Source organism: Lycium barbarum, chromosome 10 (genome assembly GCF_019175385.1).
Source record: "Lycium barbarum isolate Lr01 chromosome 10, ASM1917538v2, whole genome shotgun sequence".
NCBI lineage: Eukaryota > Viridiplantae > Streptophyta > Magnoliopsida > Solanales > Solanaceae > Lycium > Lycium barbarum.
The window spans coordinates 116,622,890-116,633,262 of NC_083346.1; positions in this window are offsets into that span (position 1 = coordinate 116,622,890).

A 10,373-nucleotide genomic window follows, 5' to 3' on the forward strand; every position below is an offset into this window, starting at 1 on the left:
TTAAAAGGAAAAAGCTGGATATGGGGTTTGTACTTGATACTAATGTTACTTTTTTAAAAATGTAAACTAGGGCCACATAGCTCATAAGGCTATAAGTCGATATAGTCAATGTGTATTATCTACCGAGAATCAAACCTACAAAATGTTAACAAAAATGGCAATTGCTGAGAATCAACCCAGGCGCAGTTGCTGCTAAGCTATTAGCTGAACCCTTCCGCCGCTAAGCTACCTCGCCAAGTTGTATGAAGGGTGTTCAGAACATAATATATCACGATATACCGTAGCATTCTATCTATATACGCAATATTATTTTCCGATTAAGGATCTTCATCTAAACACCCTTGGAGCACTGTAGCTCCGCTCCTGATTAAGATATATTGGTTCAAATTCATTTGACAGATATGAAAATCATACTTTAATGTACACATTGATATTGAAATGAAGTCCAGATTTTAGTATTAGAATATACACGCAGACGCAGTCAACAATTACACCTAACGGAGGAGATATGGAATGATTATATGGGAGATATGTTTTTTTCAGAAGAAGAGGAAACAAAAACGGACAAATAAACCATGATCATGTGCAAACCCCCATTAGATATAGAGTTGGTCATGGTGGTGGTAATGGCGGCAATGGAGGTGGAGGGGAAGAAAATTTTAGCGGTGGAAGAACAAATAGAAGGGAGGGGTAAAATGAGTTAGGGGTATTGAAGTGGCATGTCACGTGGCATCCACTTCATCAAATGTGTGGTAGCCGCGTAGGATCAAATGTCCACCTCGGACAACTTTAACTGATGAGGGGTATATTTGGCCCCAAAGTATAACGACAATGGTATATTTGACCCCAAAATATAACGAGGGATATATTTAGCCCTTTTCTCATAGTACAGGGGTATATTTGACCCTTTTCCGTAAATATAAACATGAACATTGTGCGTAGCTATGCAATTCTTCAGGAAGGTAAAGTGTCATGAAACTGATCAAAGACATTTTGAAGTAGAAAAAATTGTCAAAGAAAAGATGAAATAAACAAGATTTCTCGGATCACATTCTGGGTGAAGCAGCCAAACAAAGAATCAATTCTAATATAAAGCAACCTAATACAATCTTCACAATCTTGTTTGTTGTTTAAGTTTCTCAATTATCATTCGCTGGCGCTGACATAAGAAACATATGGTTCGTCACTGAAACTCATTCTCGCTCCTTTCTCTAATATATTAAACATTAACCTTTTGCCTTCTACTTATTTTTATTTGAAATGACGTATCTTCACCAATTTACATCCTGTACAAGCCATCCTAAAATGCAACCACACTTGTTATTATCTAATCTAACCTCCATCGTTAGTTCTCTCGGCTATAGAGATATTAGCAGCCCCCCATATGGCTCAAATGAATCCAGTCCCCTCTCCACTCTCTCTTAAATTATATATTTTCTATCTTGTCCGTCATAGAATGAACTTTTTTGTGGTTACCCAAGAAATGAATAGGTTAGGGTGTAATTTATAAAAAATCAGAGAATAGGGTGCAAATTAAAAAAAAAATGCATACATTAAGGGTGCAAAATGCCTTGAACTCAACTTTAACTTTATTTATGTCTAAATTATAATCGCTCTCCATTAAATGTTAACTCTATTTATGTGTCATCTCCGTTAATGACAAATAACTAACAAAGATAAATGAGGGAAAATAATTAATTGTGTCTTGAACATCTAAAACGATAAATAATTTGAGGTAGCTATTTTTAGTAACCATGACAGATAATTTGAGACGGTAGGAGTATTAATTTTCTGCCTATGCTATATATAATATATCCGGTTCAAGGTCATTATTGTACATTATGTTAGGTTTTTGGGTTTTCCCTTCCTATGTGGAATTGGATTAATAAAACCCAATCAAATTTGAACTAGGCCAATTTTGCCCAAAATTTCCTCTATATATAGGATCAATTTAGGTCTTATTTTCAGAACACAAGAGTGAATTCATAGCAACCATATAGAGAGAAAAACGTGAGAGAGAAAGCAGATTTTCGTCCAGAAATTTTCTGCTACAGCAGTCCACTTTAAATTGCGTTTCCCGATTCGTTAACCGTCGGATCGTGTTGAAATTTGAACTGGGGGTTCTCAACATCTGGTTCTTCGATTTCAACAGTGGAGAACGGATTTTGTGGTCTGTAGCTCCAGTTTTCGAGTACGAACAATAGCTCGTTTTTTGGGGTGATTTCTCTCCTTTCTTCGCTAGTTTTGGTGCTATCTTTTATGTATTGTTGCTCCGTGCTTGGATTTGTTGTTGTAGCCATTTGGAGAACATTGTTGTAACTCTTGTTGATTATAGTGGAGCTTTTGTGGGCCGGAGGTCTCGTGAATGTTTTCTCTTCACCTTGAAGGGGTTTTACCACGTAAATTTGGTGTATCTTCCATTCAATTTATTTTTGCTTGCTTTGCTATTTTATAGTTGGTATAGCTATTGCCTGCATTTTCCATTTATGCTAGTGTTTATTGTCTTCTCTTGGTTCAAATAGTGTGAGAAGTTTTAACTTGGTATTTCTTCCGCTGTTACCTCGTCGTGCAATTTGGTTATTGCTTGTTTCTTCCCAACACATTACTTAGCTGGCTGCACGGCATTGTTGAAAATTTAGGGGCAAATGGCATTAATGCGTACCTTGATGTAAGGTCTTTTAAGTTAGAAAGAAATTGACAAATAGTCATTCTTTGGACAGCTAATTAAGTTTTAGTCGGTGTTTCAAGATTATTAGCGTTTAGTCATTTTTAATGGCGAAATAATTTTTTGATAAAAATATCCCAGGAAACTTTTGATGGAGTTTGAATATTTACGGTTTGAACTCCACGAATCGTTCGTGATGTTTGAACTGATAAAAGTTTGAACTCCATTAATCAATTGATATTAGTAAATTATAAGATTCGAATTTTACGGATCGTTCCTGGAGTTTGAAGTACTGATAAAGATCTAAAGTCTAACACCCTGAATTGTTCATGAAATTTGAAACTCCAACAAATTTTTATACACCATATTAGAGATTCACTTGCTCCGTGTTAAGCTAGAAATATTTTGTCCAAATAGTTAATAGAACGATTCAACTGATTGATGGTCTATATCTTTTGGACTATAGTTAATGGATACTCTTAAATCATAATTCTAAACATTAATTAACAAGCAGTCTAGAACTAGCCATCCGAGCTAATTCTTAGTATCAGTTCTATTGTGTTAAAGAGTTGAGTTTGGATTAGACAGTAAGCAATTGCATGGGGGCTAATACCGGGACAAACTTAATAGTTGCTCTTGACTGACGCTTCTCATTGACATTACACGAAGTGGTCTTTCCAACATAGAATTCAATATATAAGTGATACATCACCTGGTTTTCAACCTAAGAATTAACATATATTTTAAGCAGCGAAGGAGTGGAGTGAGACGGATGAGATCCCTCTAAAATCTTAATCAGAGGCCTCAAGTTTAAATCGTGAAAATGAGAAATTCCTATAAACATATAAGTGAAACTCCAAGAATATTGCATCATGAAGTTCAAATAAGCCTAGTGAAACATGGAACATCTGAAGCACTTTGAAACTTTGACAAGTGAGACTCGAGCCGAGAATTCTTGGAGTTTCAAACGTGCAGTTCAAATTCCCAAATCATGTCAAACTTCAAGAAAGTTTCTGAATTTTTATGAAGCTTTTTGTGTAAGCTTTTAGTGTTTTATATAGCTAGGATATGTTTGACCTAATCTTACTTCCACGTTAAAGATCGGCTAAAAGTTAAATAGATTTAAAATATTACTTAAATACTAATTAGCAGCCCAAAAAGTGGCTATTTGCCTATTTCTCCCCGAAACCACGACAGGTAACGCTTCGAAGAAATTGCACGAATTTCCCTTCAAATGGGCTGGTCTTTAATTTTTATCCTTTAGCAATCAAATTTATGCCTAATGGTCAGGCATAAGTTCTTTAGTAGTGTGGAGCATAATTTATGCCTACGTTACTCTTGTATAAACTTTCATGGCAGTGTTCCCCTTGTGCAAATTTAAGAAAAGAAACATTTGTTATTTGACACATAATAAAAATATATTTGTAACTTGTCACGACATTTTTATATTTTCACTACAACATATTTTCTAAATATGTCAAAAAAGGGACATAATTTCTATTATATATAAATGTCTTAAGAGGACTAACACAACATTGAATATTTGTACTAGAAGCTATAGAAATTGTACACTTTAACACAACAATGAATACTTATACCAAAAGTTATATAAATTGTACACTTTAACCAATTACTTCTTTATCCCACGTAGATTTATGTCATAGAATATTTATTCTCTTCCCATGTACTCCCTCCGTTCACTTTTACTTGTCCATTTTGGACTTTCACGTTATTTCCAATAATAAATTAGTGTCTTAAGAGAACTAACACAACATTGAATACTTGTACTAGAAGCTATATAAATTGTACACTTTAAAACAACAATGAATACTTGTACCAAAAGTTATATAAATTGTACGCTTTAACCAACTACTTCATTAACCCACGTGGACTTATGTCATAGTACTGAATATTTATTCTCTTCTCATGTACTCCCTCCGTTCACTTTTACTTGTCCACTTTGGACTTTTCACGCTGTTTAAGAAATAACAAATAAGTGCCTTAAGAGGACTAACACAACATTGAATACTTGTACTGGAAGCTATATAAATTGCACACTTTGACACAACAATGACTACTTGTACCAAAAGTTATATAAATTGTATACTTTAACCAACTACTTCTTTATCCCACGTGGACTTATGTCATAGTACTGAATATTTATTCTCTTCTCATGTACTCCCTCCGTTCACTTTTACTTGTCAACTTTGGACTTTTCACGCTGTTTAAGAAATAATAAATAAAGTGCATAATTTACCAATGTACCCATATTAATTAGTGCATATTTTTATTAGATTTGAAAAATGATTTGAAGTGAGTAATTAATACTATGGGTAAAACAGGAAAAAATAAATTGTCTTATCTTGATATGCTAAAAGTGACAAGTAAAAATGAAAATTTATTTTTGAAATACTGGACAAGTAAAAGTGAACGGAGGGAGTATACACGTATGCATTTCAATTTTAATTCTCCGACACATTTATTTTCTCTGTGCACTTTTACTTGTTCACGTTCTTTAAGAATTAATAAATGAAGTACTCCCTCAGTCCCATATTACTTTGCCACATTACTAAAAATATATGTCCAAATTACTTGTTCATTTACAAAACCAAGATAAAATTAGTTAAATCTTTCTCATCTTACCCTCTCCGTCCCATATTACTTGCCTACTTAATATTTATTCTCTTCTCATGTATACACGTATGCACTTCAATTTTAATTTTTCGACACATTTATTTCCTCCATGTACTTTTACTTGTTCACTTTTGACTTTTCACGTTCTTTAAGAATTAATAAATGAAGTACTCCCTCCGTCCCATATTACTTGGCCACATTATTAAACTACTTTTTTATCCCACGTGGACATATGTCATGATACTGAATATTTATTATAACTAAAGTGAGGGTACATAAAATACATTTTGTATATGTTGCTATATATAATAACAATTAGAATGTTTTTAAAAGCTATTTACAAAATAAAAACCTTAAAAAATGGCTAATTAAAGTGACAGAGTTTAAGAAATAAAAGAAATATAGACTTTTGAATCTTGTGGTTTTAAATTACAAATGTGTATAATATAATAAAATATTCTATAAACTTGACATGTATGATACTTGAATTTTTCAACTTACTAAATATAAAAAGAGACGGACATAACCAAAATAAGACAAATTTTAATAACAATTGAGAAATTAAGGGGAAAAATAAAAGGAAAAGAAACAAAATATGGAGACTCACTAAGGAGAATCACTGTATCCTTTGCAAAATATAAAAACGATAAAGACTAACTAAAATAAGTAACCAAATTAATCAGGTTGGGCCCCGTGCATCGCCCGGGCATGTTTTGCTAGTATAAATATATCCATGATAATATTTTGACTCTTCTTTTCACGAGTCATAGACCACGAAGAATTGGACTTGCCAAATTATAGAGTTCCCATTCCTTTGTCAAGATTAAGGGATAAGTACTTATTTCTGTCATCTTCACAAGCTGACATCATTCATGATGTACGTATATTATCAATTTTTAAATGTAAACTTCCTACGTGCTTAATATTATTTGAGCTATGTGGTTGGATATGAGAAATATTGTTTTCTCCTTTTCATTTTATGTATTTTATTTTAATAGGTTGGAAACTTAAAAATGTGAATTATTTTTAACATATTGTGGTCTTAAATTAAAGGGGTGTATAACATACCAAAACTGTCATTTGAATCTTGTATTACTTCCCGTTCTACTTTGAATAACTCTATTTTCTTATTAGTCAATTCTGAAAAGAATGACATGTTTCTGTATTTTCTTAATGAAAATTGTTTTTAGCCTCACAAATGTTAAACTGATATGTTTAAGATCACAAGTTTCTAATTCGTGATTATAGTCACACAATTGTCACATGTGACCACAAATTTTAAAAATCTTTATTAAACTTGGTGTTGAGTAAAAATATGTTGGGGCGGAGCTAGAAGGCCGCCTACGGTTTGGTTGAACCCAATAGGTTTAGCTCAAACCTTGTACTTGTATTAATAAATCTACTATATATATACAGTACAAAAATTAAATTCAAAACTCAGTTACTACTTGTTGTCGCTATCCTAGATTTTAGGTCTCCTAAAGTTCAAATCCCAGCTCCACTCTTAAATTATGCCAAAGGAATTGAAATAAATATTAAATATACCATGTCATTCTTATACAAGAAATGTTATTAATGGTAAAATGAGAATAATGAAATTGAATACTTATACTAAAACGAAAGTAAAATGTATATGTGTCGTTGAATCCAAAAGCTAAGAATATGTCGACATGCCAAAGAATTATTTTTTTCAGCTGAGCATAGGAATAATATAATTTTGGATATTTTTTTTTTTCAACAGAATTTTGGATAGTCAGCCAGTCAAATTAAAATTATGGACTTTTGAATTGATATATGTAAGGTAAACCATAAATTTATTTGAAGGCTGCGAATTTTGTCACCTGTATCCAGTTCAAAGTTTACTCAGTATTTAAATATATCAGAATATTGCTTATAATTTCATCATGAATGATGATAGCATCAGTTCTAGATATATTTGAAATTGTAACTGACCGATCAAACATTTAAGAATTTATAAGCTTGACTCATGAGAGTGTGCTACTTCTTTACTTTACTATATATATATATATATATATATATATATATATATATATATATATATATATATATATATTCTTATAAAGGGATTTGGAAATTTAATGGAAACTCAATATTGACCATTAAAATTACACCAACTTTGGAGACTTCACATTCTAGTAGAGTCTAATATAATATACTACATCTATACCTTCTTCTTGACCAAGGATTTTTTTTTTTTAAAAAAAAAAAAAACTTATTGACCAATTGGTTCACGTACGTACATTATTTATAAGCATTAGAAGTCACGCCAATTATACTTTGTTTCCTGATACGTATATATATATTGAATTTAATAGATGGACTATCAAATGAAGCTTCTAACTAATGCTTGCATAAAATATTCAACTATGTAAGCAATCAATGACGCCAGACTCCGGGTTATTACAGGAATTTTAGTTGGTAACACCTTGATAAGCCATACCTCCTCGTCTCATTTTAGGTTATCTTGTGTGAATGAGATGAAATTTAAAATAGAAAGACTTTTGAAAATATACAAATATTTATGTGGCTATAACTTATCTCACGAAGGGTAAATGAAAATTTTAAATTTAAATTATTTCTAAATATATGTGTCATTTTTTTATATCATGTAAAAGAAAATGTATCACATAACATATGAGTATTATCCAAACAAAATAAAAAAGAATTAGCAACGAAATTCTTCACTAATCTGCCACCAAATAGCCCATAGCTAACAAGATTTTTTATAATCAGTCAGTTATCCCTTGTTAAATAAAATTAGTGGTCGAGTTTTGTTGTTTAGCCACAAAAATTGTATACATTGCTAATTTTTATTTATTTTAGTGATTCAGATGTCTATTTTCTCTGCATGGTTATGTCACAATCTTTCCTTGACTAGCTACCATTTTTTTAAATCTTTCAAACGTGTCTTTTCATCTGGAAGGTGATCCTGTCAATTTATTTCCTACCTCTTTATTTCCTAGAAATTTCTTCAATGCTGGTAAGAATATTGCCTTTCAAGATTTATAAATAGCAGGCTTTCAAGATTCACTGAGATTAAATTAAGTACACATATATATCCAAAATCCTCCAACATTTACATGCGTGTGTATATTACATGCATTGTGATGGATAGGCAAAAGCAAAACACTAGAAGAAGAGAAGCCATAAAGGTGAAGTACATAGACAGCCCAGTGTTGGTAAATGCCAAAAATGCAACTGAGTTTCGTGCCATTGTTCAAGAACTCACTGGAAAAAGCCCTCAAAGTACTCAAAAAATAGCCAGTGGCACAGTTGAGTGTTCAAGCGTCAAAGCAGCTTTGGATGATCATGAGATTCATGATAACAATAATGTGGATGAGTTACTCTGGAAAGAACTTTCACAAGGCATATCTATATATCAATACCTAGATTACTAGTCTTCTTTAAGACACCAAATCAGTACGGTATCTTTACCGGGGACCGAGCTAGGGGTGGAACAAATTCATCGAAATTACATAATATTTGATGTGTATATAGTAGATGTTGAATCTCTTGGCTTCTTCGTGAATTTACTTCTTTATAATTTGAACTTTTTTAGTGAATTAAAATTCTGGTTCTACCACTGATTGTAACATACATCTTATGTCTAAATACAACCTCCAGAAATATCATCTGATCTTACTCACTCCTTTATTAGCATCTCGTTCTTATGATCCATTATGTAGGACATTATTGTTAGGGTTTTTTTTCCTGATTTTCTTACCATATTTGAGTTTTACTTTTCTCTTGGAGGAAAATCAAAGTATAAGCATAATTGCTTTAGTTTTCCTGAAAAGGAAATTATAATTCTCTTCCATATTTGGCTAGTCCTTTTCTTGGAGGAAAAGGTTTTGGACCTCTATATATTGAAGAATCCATCTCATACAACAATGACACAAAAAACACAATAGCATCCACAATGTAGCCACTAAAGAGTCTTGTTTATGGAGAGATTATTCTCTCCATAGTTTTTAATGCTCTCTTTTAAATTAGGTTTTTTAATATGTAGGTCACTTGACCAAACCATATATTATATTATTATGCTTTTTAGTATATTTTCTTTGTTGTCCAATTTATGGTTGTTCTAAGGTTTGCAAATTATTAGTTTCCGCATGACGCTCTGATTATTTCGATCCCAACAGTTATATCCTGAATTTTATTTTGTTCAATCTTGATAAATCCCAAGGCATAAAGTTAACCCGAATTAATGTACATGAAGTGATTATAATGGGATTATGAATATTCTTAATAGAGGAACACAAAGAGCCAAATATTTTATCAATGGGCAGGGAAGACATTTGACATTGTAAATTGGGCTCGTGATCCCTTCCTTCATTCACACATACACACTAGAAGTTTCAGTGTATAAGTTATCATCTGTATATTGCAATTTGCAAGTATAAGTGTAGCTAGAGTTAGGAGAGATAAGACCAAGATGCTAGCTTTTGTCTTGATTATATGCTCCGTAAGACTATGACTAAAGGAACAGTTTCTTGATTTTTGTCGACACCAAATTTGTGAGTATCTGATGCGGATGCTCTGTGAAGTGGGTTGTCCTTTCTTAGACAGCTCATCAGAGTCCTTATATCTATCACCATTTCAACATTAGTTAGTTAAAACTTGTTTAGACTAATTTTTTACCATCAAAAATTATGGTGGAATGAATATGATCGCCTCCGCTCTCAACTTGAGGTATCAGATTCGAATCGTGGGAATTGAAAAAGTACTGATGGGATCAAATCTCTTTTTAATGGGTCTTACGCCTAGTGAATCTCAATTAGTGAGGGACAAAAGCGAATACCGTGGATCGAGTGGGAAATAAGATCAATTTTTGAATGAGAAACCTGTTGCTTTCAATTTTTTATTTTTTAACTTAAGATGTACTAATGTTAATTAATCAAAGGTCCAACTGATCTAATGTGTAACATCCGGACTGTTATACAACTAAATTTTAAACTTGGAGTTCTTTTATTATAAGTACTAAACTAAATGCCTCTTTCAATTACAATTGTAACCAAATAAAAAATGTCAAAACTGTGGTGCTGAGAAAGTG